Here is a 12,972-nt window from a genome sequence, read left to right as displayed (position 1 = left end):
ATAGTAAGTAAGGATGGCAGAAGTAAAAAAGAAATAGTAAAGCGAATATGCCAAGCTAAGATAGCATTTAACAAAAAGAGAGGACTTTTTACTTCAAAAAATATTAGCATACGTACCAGAATATATCTCCTGAAGACATACGTATGGAGTATAATGCTGTATGGCAATGAGACGTGGACGATTGCCAAAGAAGAGCGAAGAAGAATAGAAGCTTTCGAGATGTGGTGTTTCAGAAGAATGCTCAAAATAAGTTGGACGGGCATGGTAACAAACGAGGAAGTATTAGAAAGAATGTCCGAGAGAAGAACTTTATGGAGCAGTATCAAGAAAAGGAGAAATGAATGGATTGGACATGTATTGAGACATGGTGGGTTGCTAGGATTGATTATAGAAGGCTGCGTGGAAGGAAAAAATGCTAGGGGAAGACCACGAATGGAATATATGCAACAAATAATAGAGGACCAAGGATGTACTTCTTATGAAGAGACAAAGAGGAAAGCAAGTAACAGGGAAGAGTGGAGAATTGCTACAAACCAATCTCAGGATTGAATACTGAAGAAGAAGTATTTCCAGAACATTTTCAAAAGTTCAGTTGAAAAAAATTGGCTTTTTTGAAAAGTTGCTATTTTGAATCCTAAATGTGGACAGGTAAATAGTCAGGTTTTCAAAAAAAATTATATCAAATGAGAGAGAAATGCCTAAAGGTTCAATATAATAAAAAATGTTTTTATTTGTTAATTTTTGAAAAAGTTATGGCAGTTTTAAGAATAAAAATGACAAAAATTACCAATTTATAAAATTGTAACTTTTTTGGGGATTTCCTCTATTATTAGAGAACGGGGGAATTTTTTTTAATTTTTAAGGGGAATGTCTTCAACTAGGTATGATTTGTGATCTTTTGACGTATGGTTGAAAGAAATGTCCGATGACAGCTGAAAAAAAGTGACGACAGACATAAAATTAAAAAACCCAGCACAGGGGGGTCGCGGCACAGTGGTGACGTGGCATAGTTGGATCAAGTATAATGATATTTGACAGTGATTAAAATCACTATCAATAATAAACGCTTCGATGCAAATCTTAAATAGTGATTAATTTTAAAAAAATTGGTGTTTTATTCCAAAAGCTACTTGATCTGCTGGTTTCTTATTAATATCCTGATTAAGATAAAGTATGTCGAATGAAAAAGAGTTTATTAAAAAATATTATTTCTCATAAAAAAATTGTGTGGATCCATAAACTTTTCAATAAGTTATAGCATTATAAAGTTAAATATAATATAAATAATAAAGAATTCGAGAATTTTCACACAAAAATAGCATTTGATAGCCATTTTCGCCGTGAAGACAAGTCCAGAGGTCAAATTAAAGTATATTACATTAGCTTTAATTTAAGATATATATAAAAGTGTCAGACCTTCCGGAACACTTTCAAAAGTTAAGTTGAAAAAGTTCTACTTTCTATATGCATTTTTTATATTTGAAGCCCCCCCATATATAGGGAAATAGTCTGATTTAAAAAAAAAGTATATCCAATGAAAGATGTATATAAATACTACTTCTCATGAAAAAATTGTATTGATCCATACATTTTTTAAAAAGTTATAGCACTTTAAAGTAAAAAATGTAAATTATAAAATCGAAAATTTTCACACAAAAATAGCATTCGGTAGCCGTTTTCACCATGAAGACAAGTCCAGAGGTCAAATTTTTTTTTTTCAAATTAAAGTACATTACATTAGCTTTAATTTAAGATATATATAAAAGTGTCAGACCTTCCGGAACATTTTCAAAAGTTAAGTTGAAAAAGTTAATTTTTTGTGAAAAAGTTGTCATTTTAAATCCCCCCCTGTGGGCAGGTTAAGTGTCAGATTTACAAAAAAAATATACCAAATGATAGGTAAAGACATCAAGCATCTATAAAAAAAAAAATTATATTGATATGTTCATTTTTGAAAAAGTTACGGCAGTTTTTAGTAAAAAAAATTGAAAAAATTTCGAAAATTAGCGATTTTTAAATTTGTAATTTTTTTGGAGGTTTCCCCCATTTACGGGGAACGAGGGAAATTTTTTCAATTTTGAAGGGTAATGTCTTCGACTAGATACAATTTGTGATCTTTTGACGTATCGTTGAAAGAAATCCGTTCGGTGAGAGCTGAGAAAAAGTGGTAACAGACACAAAAAAAAAAAAAAAAAAAAAAAAAAAAAAAAACACATCATAGTAAAACCAATACCTTCTCAGCTTCGCATCGAAGCTAAAACATAATAAAATTATTACCTTCTTAGCTTCACATCGATACTAAAGAAGACGTTATAAAAGTAAATTTTTAACCTGCGTACAATACAGGTGATTGACTAACTATGCCTCACGAATTTTCTTTAAAAATATTAGTATTATCGTATATGTAATTATTTTATTTGTTATAAATCTTTGTTGAGCTACTTGACAAGAAAAATGAAGATTCAATCTTCATCCCTCAACCATTAAATCAATATCAACTTTAGTTTTTCAAATAGCAACCCAGTTTTTTTTTTATTAATCTTGTTAATAATAAAAAAAAAAATTTTCTCAAAAAAAAAAAAATCAATTTTAATAAATTCTAAGCGAGATATTACTATTTTAAGTTTAGGGGATTTAACAAATAAAACAGTAGTCGGGTAAATATAGTATCGTTATTATTTAGTGTACCGATAAGAAGTGGTAGCGCTTATCGATTTACGATCCATAACGTTCTCGTCTGTAATGATTTTTTCTTAATAAACCCTAAACTTTAGAGAGCCGTGGAGCGCTTAATATTTAATAAAATAAAATATTTTTTTTACAAAACATTTTTTTTTTATTAAACTAAATCTATTGGTATAAAAAAAAAATAGTGTTGCCATTTGAAAATATGAAGTTAACACTATTTTTAAGCAAAAGGGATGGTGGTAAAAATTTAAATTTTCTCGTGAAACAGCTCATCAAAGATCCATAAGGATTAAAAAAAAAAAATTGTTTATAACTCTTATATTTTCAGAGATAATTCGTGAGGCATAGTTAGTCAATCACCCTGTATAGGGAGAGGTTGAATAAAATTTTTTAATTTAATAAATACTTTTTAAATATCATTAATTTTTATGGAATACATATCAGCAGAAAATATATCATTTAATTAGGTGTTTTTAATTAGTTCTACTTAAGTTCTATTTTGTTATGAAAAAAAGTATTTGTAGTTCAACACAATTATAGTGATAATTTTTTTTTTTTGTATTATGACATAAAATAACATATAATTGAAAATAGTTAATACATTTAAGAAATTGTATTGATTAATTAATATTGGATAGTGAACTTTTATAAATATAAATCAAACTATCACAAACAAATTTAACAACAATTTAACTATCTTATTGACATATTATTTTGGCTTAATTAAGGTTTCAATATAGGCTTGAAGTTTATCTACAAGCACTTTTGGTTCGTCTACTTTTGCCACCTAAAAAAAAGTCATGTTATGATTAAATTATATCAGTGTTAGAAAATCTACAGCTCTCCGTGATTAATATTTTAAAATATTTTTAACCTTCTTTATTTTGTCTTTTAAAGTGAAAGTTTATAATAATAAAAAAAAAATGAATTTATTACCATAACGTTTAGCTCAAGAAATTTTTAAATTTGAAATTGACATTATTATATAGAAAAAAATGAAATTTTAAGATTAATATGCAGTCAGGAAATTTTATAATTACTATTTACAGTAAATTTATCCGAAAAGTTCGATTTTTTTTTACATTTTTATTGTAATAGATCACTTAAATAAAAATCATAGTAATAATTTCTAATTAAATTTTCTTGTTTAAAAAGATTCTACTATGGAAATATTCAGAAATTAATTAATTTTAATGATTTACTTTAACTAAAAAAAACAAATGAAAAAAAAGTTTTTAAAAAGATCTACTTAATTGAGCGTATTAATCTTGGAAACATGTGACTGAATGGAAATTGGTCTGTAACTTGAAATAACTGAGGGACAGCCAGTTTTAGAAATAGGGGAGATGGAGCTAAATTTTAAGATTGATAGGAAAACTCCATCATCCAAAGATCTTCTAAAAATGAGCCATAGTGGGTAAGGAACATAGTGTCTCAACTGGTAAATGAATTCACCACAGAGTCCATTGGGGACAACAGACCCCACACAAAGCTGTAAGACTGTCACAAATGTCCTCACACTGAAGTTAATTTTATTTGGCAAATCAAAAGTCTCTAAATCCAATTGATCAGTATCAATGTCAAAATTAGTGGAGGAGTATACTGAAGAAAAGTAGGAGGCGAACAATTATGGACTAAGGATTATTATGAGAAAGAATAATATTATCTTATAATACTTTAACTACTGTATTAACTTTGTGACTAAAATGTTACACTTATATAAAAGAAATATGATCCTAAGAACAACTGAAACACTAGTTGGTGGATAGGCCAAAAAAATATATAAAATAGCCAATAAAAGTGCAAAATGTAATATTGAAATAAAATTATTAAGTACTATTGATGATGTTTAATCAACAAACAATATTAAAAACTCCTATGGTAATAATATAAAAATAAAACTTCATAAAATTAAATCACACATCTAAATGACCATACACTTTAATAACAAATAAATTCATATGTAATATATCTGTGGATATTATAATTTCTCTAAAACTTATTGTTTTTATTTCAAATTTATATATATTAAAGTGATAATTATTGAATTTCACATAACATCTTTATAAAATAGTGCAACAAGAACTTACATTATAATTTTGTGCAATATATATTCCTGAATACATTCCTACAGCAAATGTAACCTGAAAAATATTAGTATAAATTATTAATTTACAACATAATTAAACAACTGTCACAATTTGTTAAGTCATCGTCTCCACGTTTTAAAGTAAATTTATTATAAAATAAATAATTAATTATGAAATGGTTCTTTTGTACTGAATGAAAAGTAGTGTATCTTTGTAACATGAAGATCTTTATTTTTATTAAATCAAAGTCATAAAATAAGTGTGTGATGTAAATAGGAGGAATCTAGCAACTCAATCATATCAAATATTTCACTTTAAAGTTATTCCATCTATGGCTTACCAAATAACAATAAATAGTTACAATTTACCAGTCAACATTTTCAAAAAATAAACACTCAAGAAATAGTTATTTTGAAATTTTTGTAGTGTAATATACCATATTCCGTAACCAGAATATTTTTTCTAGAGGAGTCTAAAATATATAAACATATATTATAGGGTTATATTGGATTTATACAGAGTGATTCTTATAACATTAGCCACTAGATTTTTTTTAAAATAATAACTTTTTTATAAATAATTTTAGCTTCGATAGGAATCTGAGATGTCTTTTTGTGCATTTTTTTTCTTTATTCTATTAAATAGGAAACCATTTTTAATATTGCATCAAGCTCTTCAATTTTTATAATAATAATAACTACTTCATAATTTTTTATAATTTCTCCGTAAAAATTACAATATTAAATTATTCATTAACAATTTCAGACTAAATTCAATTACTAGATAATCATTTATTATACTTATAAATCAAAGAACTACTAAACAGGATGTAACTAAGAAAATAAGAGTTCATTTTGCTTTTGGAATAATCTAGGAATTTCTTGAAATTAGTCATATATTTAACTGAAAGAAAACAGTAGGTAAATGTTCAAAGATAGTCTTCTGAAGTAATAACTCCTCCAGTGTTTCACAAGGTCCAATCCTTTCTCCCCTTCTTTTTCAATTTTTGTAAATGGCATTAATTCTACAGCATGCTAAAATACTTCCTTATTGCAGATGACTTCAAATTATCCATGTGTGTTCTTAACAGTTTTGATGTAATTTTACTTCAAACTGATTTAGATTGCTTAGTTAGTTGGGTTGAAGCAATTGGCTTGACGTTTAATACTTCTATGTACTATTAATGACTTTTTACTTGTATTTACTTAGTAGACAAGTATTACTTGTCAAATTTCTTCAATTTATAATATTCATAACTTCCCTATTGCATCTTTAAAGTTGACCTAGAGTTTCTTCTTACTCCTACTTTAAATTTTTGCCTTCATATTGAAGAAACATGTCGCTCATAAGTTTCATCTCTCAAATTCTCTAAAAATCCTTTTTTGCTAGTTGGTTTGCTTTATTCTTTAATATAATTCAGTGTTATGGGATCCTTACACAGATACAGACTCTATGATTTTCAAAAGAGTCTAGCGTACATTTTTGCACTTTGTTTCTTTTATCCTTAAAATTCCCCATCCATTTCATGACTTAACTCCTTTTCAAAATTTCTTGCAACTTTCTTCTTTATCTGACAGAAGTTATGACTAATATTCGTTTACTTTCTAAATTACAGCTAGTTTAATTAATATCCCTGTCCTATTTCTAATATTTTTCTAATCATATATTTTACTCCGCTTTCCCACGTCAATGTGCATAGCAAATAATGACCTTAATTTTATGCACTCTTATCATAAATAATATAGTCATATAACGTGATTATATAAATAAAAATTTAATTTTGATCTTATTTATATTTGTATACATCTTAATTAAAATATGTTTTGATCTCATTATTTTTGGTACTAAGTTTACTTTTGTTTTAATACATACTATTTTTAAGTTTTTATGGTAATTTTGAGTAGATTAATTAGCTGTCAATTACATACTGTATTTTTTGGCTATTGCCTGTAATTTTAACTATAAATTAATAAATAAATAATTTGAAATTTTTCCGAAGATCTAAAGAGTTTTGAAAAAAAATTGTAAGTATATATCACGTACAAAACAATTAAATTTATAATTTAGTTTATAATTTTTTTTAAAGAGTTCTCATTATTTTTATAAAATAAAAAAAAAGTGTCATTATTGATCAATTTTTAATATGAGTTTGATGATTGACCTATAATTTTTTGGGTGAATTTTTATAATAAAACACAAATTTCAAATGTATAACCAAAGAACTTCCAATGTTTTTCTTAAATTAAGTAATTGAAATGTTAAAATAATTTTTATTGAATTGATATAATTTCTTATAACAATATTATTTGTGGCCAATATTGTCCAAACATTTTTTTAAAATTAAAATATAAATTAGATGAACATAATTTAATTTTTTTAAACGTCGAAAATTATGTTTAAGTAAAAAAATTAATTTTTATTTGTCATTTTTAAATTTTTTTTTATATGTGTAATTATAAGATATGTTAAATCAAACGCATAAAACTATTAAATTTTTTTATTTGAGCATTATCATTTTTTTATAGTATTATAAGTTTTGGCCATTATTAATTATTAATTACTATACAAATAAACAATTTCATAGAATACTTACTAAATTTGAAAAAACACCCATTTTGAAACTTTAAAATTTGAGTTAACTGAAATATATAAACAAATTAATAATTGATATTTTATTTATTAATAGTAAATTTTCATTTATAGCAAAAATAGAGATGTGGATATGTGTATAAATATTTTAAATAACATAAAAATCTATGAAAATTTTAAGTCATTAATAAAACATAGAGAATAAAAAATAAAACTTTGTTAAAGCCATAGCCTAAAATTAATATTTATCAGGTATTTTTACTAAGTATTTAATAATTTTGTTTATATTTATAGCATATTACATATTTTAAATTTTAAAAAAATCCAGCACAGGGGGGTCGTGGCACAGTTTGTGAGCAGTAAAAGGTCAAATTTATAAAAAAAAATATATCAAATTATATATTTTCAGCCAATCTCCTTATATACAATAATATTATATTTATATTATAAGTAATGTATTTTAAGAGTTCATTAGATCAGTTCCCTTATCATTCTCCGCCCAGTCCTACTATGGTGTAATGGAACGCATGGGCCACTAAATTCTCTAAATTATCTTACTAACCCTATAGCAGTTATTATAATACAATAATATTATAATAACTTCAATATTATTTTCAATTTATAGAACATTAAGGTAACATTTTTTAAATTACTTTCAACATATTGTATCAGAAATAATTATCAGATAAAGTTGAAATATATTAGTAAGCATTGATCTCCTACTTGTCTCCTGAACCCAACCTACCTCGTGTTCTTCTTTGTCAAACTTGTACTGTATATACTCTGTCTTACTCTTACTTATTCTTAAACCCTTTTCTTCAAAAGCTAATATCCACACCTCTAGTATTTGATTAATTTCCTCCCTTTTTTTTCCTATTAACACTATATCATCAGCAAACAATATGCACCATAGCAACTTGTATTTCTTTAGTTATTTCATCCATAACTATAGAAAATAAGTAAGTATAACCTTGGTGCACTCCTACTCTTACCCTAAAACCTTCTGTTATTCCTCCCACACTTTTTACCCTGATACAAGTGCCATCATACGTATTTTCTATTATATTAATGTACCTTTTCGAGACTCCTTTTCTCATTAATGCCCACATTAAAACCTCTCTTGGTACTCTATTATACGCTTTTTCCAAATCTATATTTACCATACACAGCTTTTTCTTTTTTTATCTTATCTTTTCTATTAGTTAAACATATACACAAAATTATTTATTAAAAAGAGTAAATTGTACTACCATCAGTAATTTCTTATCCTACATAATGCCACATCTAGTAAACATAAGAAAATTGATCAATTAATTGGTTGGGTTGGGCTCTGATCACACTGTCAACTACTCTTCATATGATAACAAGCTCACATAGGAAATGGGAAAGATCACCGTTATGTTACTGGCAATTTCCTCTAAGACTGTTTGTAGTATATAAGTCAAGTTGTCAAACATGATTGGTGCTTGTAAGATAAACTAATAATTAAACCAGCCTCACAAGAACCAAAAAAGTACAAAATCCATGATGTTTCAATTTTACCTTTGTCTTCCCTTGGCTCATGATGAGCTCTTTTGGGCTTGGCGAGTTAGGCTGGTTTAACTATTAGTTTATCTTAAGCTTAAAGCAGGCAGAACAAAACTATTGAGTTTCACAGTATATGAAGTATCTTCTGAACCCTATTACTATAATAGACCAATAATAGAAATATTTGTAAATGCTTAAACCTCAATCAAAAAGAAGTTATTTAAAATTAAAATTATATTTAAAATATTAATTTTAAATTAAAAATATATTTAGCTCAAAAGCTAACAAAAATGACTAAAAAATGACAGATATGTATTTCAGGAACAATATTATCATTACCAACATTAAACATATACAGGTATTTTTTTTTATAACTTTTAGTTTTAAATTAATAATTTTAATTTTAAATGATATTAGACATAAGTGATCAATTTTTATTAAAAAAAAGGGTTCTTTATAAATGTTTTTACAAAAAATATAACATTTAAGAGGTGCTTAACAATTTTTAACTTACCTACTAAAATCTTGAAACAATCCTACCCAACATAATTCTATAAAGATAAGTCACAAAAAAATTATTAATTTAATTATCTAATTGGACATAAATAAACACATTTGCAGTAACTCTCATTAATATACTTATTGAATTAAAAAGTACTAGTTTCTATGGAAATGTCAAATCTACAAGATTTTTTATTTTTTCATTTCAAGTATATATTTATTAAACTTGTAAATATATATATATATATATATACGAAATTTGTTTTTTTACCAGTAAAAATAGCCATTATTTGTAAAACAATTGATGGATATGCTGCAACATAACAATTTCACTTATTTTGAAAATTTACCTTTATTAGGAATTAATCAATTTCTGTTTCTTACCTTCCATAATTTTACTTTTTATTTTGAATTAATTATAATTAATGGTCAATTAATTGTCAGGTTGTTGTGTAAATCTCTCAATAGATAAATATTATTCAAAGCTCAAATATTAATTTAAACTTTAAAAACCATTTTTGAATGGATTCTAATTTATTCATAAGATCTACCTGATTTTGATTTCAAATTATAATCTATTGCGCCCCATATTTAATAGTAGATCTTATCAATGTACAGAAGGCTACTTTTTAAGCAAAGAGTGTTAGAAAATTGTTTACAGTCCCAAATATATCCAACTATAACCTTTAAAGCACAAGTACTTAACATATATTGTATTTATGTACAATTTAAATGATTAATCAGTTCATATATTTCCCTGTAGATAGGGCATAAGAATATTTCCATGGCCCTCTATAAGTCATAAGAGGTGACTAAATAGGTTGTATCACGTTGACAGCCAGTGTAAAATTTTGTCAAAAAACATGAGGAGATGTCAACAGAACTTAGAGGAATTGTCCCACTCGGATGAACGCAAGATAAATAGGTGAAAAATAAAGTAGATAGAGACAGAGAAAGCCAAAAAAATTAATTTTTTGATATCAGTCAAACAAATTATGTGGTAGCTGTTTAACCAGTGATGTTTACAGGCCTATCTAAAGCTTGTAGTGTCAATTGTGTAGGGATATCATTACTTAATTCTAAGTTGGACTAACTCTCAAATGAAAAGAATTGAGAATAAATAGGAGTAAAACAGAGTATAAGTTTGACAAAGGAGAACACAAGGTAGGTGAAGTAAGGAGATTAGTGACAATAAGCAAGGATAAGATAGGAGAGGTGGAAAGTTTTAATGAGTGTAACATTACACGAGAATGCTTAAATGGATGAGTGACTAGAGAAGATAGGATAAGAACAAACATATAACAGTGTAGTATTATTTGTGGATAAGGTGAGAGAAAATAAACTTAAATGATTTGGTCATATTACTATGAATATTAAAATTTCTGTGACTGATGAACTTAAAGCTATTCCAGTAACTGAGTTCCAGAATTGTTACAAAGAATGGAAACATCGAATCCAGTACTGTATGTTAAAACTGCTATTTTAGTAGTTATATAGTATTCTATACATTATTCTCCTACTTTACAAGTAAACTGGCCTTCTGGAAGATGTGAACACTAGAATGATTTTTGTAATCATAATAATTTTGTTATAAACTGGATTTAAATGAATTATGGAATAAACACAAAGAAAATAATGAAATCAGATATAATGAAACAATATAGGCATAATTTAAATAACTGGAGATTAGGAATCACTCCATAAATTGTGAATAAGGCATTATTTTGGTTAGTAATTTTAATACTAAGGGTAAATTTTTAAAAAATATATCACTAATAGCTTCAACGTTTTGTAATCTTATGACATATCGTTGAGCAAAATTGGTGCAATAGGGGTTAATCAGTTTGATACACAGACACAAAAATAAAGCAAATTTAATTGATGTAATTTAATGTAATATTGAAATTTCAGGATTTTTGGAACATGGTCAACGATTGAAAACCAAATAATTTGATGATTTTAAACCCCTAAGTACCTTGGTAAAAGAATATATTTTGAAAAAAGAATGTTGAAACAATGATACTAAATATATTACCACTGAACACTAAAAAATTAAAAAAAAAAATTTTGATTTGACTTTAAAACCTATTTTATTTATAAAAAAAAAAAACAGGATTATACACTAATTTATAATACTCAAATCTACAATTTTTAGTTAATAGTTTCAAGGCTTTAATAATAAATCATATTGACAGTGTATTTATAAAATTTTATCTATATTCCTACTTTTGTATTATTTAAGCTATGATGCTGAGAAGGTATTAATTGACCATAATATTTATTTTTACTTTACTTTTTTCAACTCTCACTTAACTAATTTTTTTCAACAATACATCCAAAAATCATAAACTATATCTAATTGAAGACATTACCCTAGAAAATTTTTCAAATCTTCGTTCCTCATAAATGGAAGAACCCCACAAAAAAATTATGATTTTAAAACTAGGTAAATTTCAACATTTTTATAATAAAAATTGATCACTCGTGGCTAATATTATTTACAATTAAAATTATATTAAAAAAAATAATTTAAAACTAAAAAATATTTCCTCAAAAAGCTAATAAAATTACTAAAATATAGCAGATACGTACCCTACCAAAAAAATCGCCTTATATTCCTAGTGACATTATTACTAAGTGATGATATAACATTTCACCAGTTTACACAATTTTAATAATGAATTTTTCAGTGTGTCTAGATACTAATTAATTAAATTGTATATATTTTTAAATATTTGTATTGCCTACCTTATATTGAGTTCTTTTTTAATTATTTACGTTTTTTCTTAGTTTTTTGGTTTTAATGATGTGTGTTCAATATGTGTCAATAAATTTTAAGCTACGGGATCTTCATCAACATCTAGATTTTAAATGTTTATTAAATGCTCTTTAAAACTTAACCCCTATGTTTCTTTTGGTATGTCCTACATAACACTTATTACAACTTTCACATTGGACCTTATAAATGCCCAATTTTACCTTCTACTACTTTATCCTTAGGGTTATCTAATAAATCACTTATATTATTACTTTTAGATGTTACTAAAGTAACACCAAAATTCTTAACAATTCTAGATAGTCTATTTGAATTTCTCAGATAATATAAAATGAGCGACCTAATAATTGTTTTATTCTACCAAGCTTGTGAGTGTGCTAGCTGCCTACCTTTCTTTATTCCACTTTTGTATTCATACTAATTTTGAAATTACGTTTTCAGCATACCCATTAAATCTAACTATTCTTGTAAGTTGTACTGTTATTGTATTGACTAATTAAAGCTCTAAAGGTTACTTAAATAAGAAAAATACTAAAAAGAATTCAGATTAAAGAGTTAAAAAACTATGGTAAAGTAAATATAAATTATTATACACAGTAATTACCTGATTTATTGAGACTACTATATGATGTACAACAATTTGTTTTAATACTAATCACTGAATAATTAAATATTGCTAATGAAATGAAACATGCCTAACGTGTAATTTGAAATTAGAATTTTGCTGCAGGACTGTAAGTAACCTTTCGTGTATTCATAGACTTTATCAACAATAAAGTAGTGATAAAGATATCATATCAA

General features: G+C 25.8%; 1 long non-coding RNA gene across 1 annotated transcript; it reads right to left on the bottom strand.

The window, feature by feature from the left end:
- Positions 1-3,222: 3,222 nt before the first annotated feature.
- On the bottom strand, positions 3,223-12,954 carry LOC126897726 (uncharacterized). The gene is made up of 4 exons (XR_007702173.1): positions 12,776-12,954; positions 7,372-7,417; positions 4,779-4,832; positions 3,223-3,475 (listed from the first exon to the last, which is right to left on the bottom strand). It is a non-coding gene; the product is annotated as an uncharacterized LOC126897726 (long non-coding RNA).
- Positions 12,955-12,972: the final 18 nt, after the last annotated feature.

This window comes from Daktulosphaira vitifoliae, unplaced genomic scaffold (assembly GCF_025091365.1).
Source record: "Daktulosphaira vitifoliae isolate Bord-2020 unplaced genomic scaffold, ASM2509136v1 Scaffold_2, whole genome shotgun sequence".
Classification (NCBI taxonomy): Eukaryota; Metazoa; Arthropoda; class Insecta; order Hemiptera; family Phylloxeridae; genus Daktulosphaira; species Daktulosphaira vitifoliae.
The sequence above is the reverse complement of the archived record's forward strand: the minus strand, read 5'-3'. Positions and strand labels throughout refer to the sequence as shown.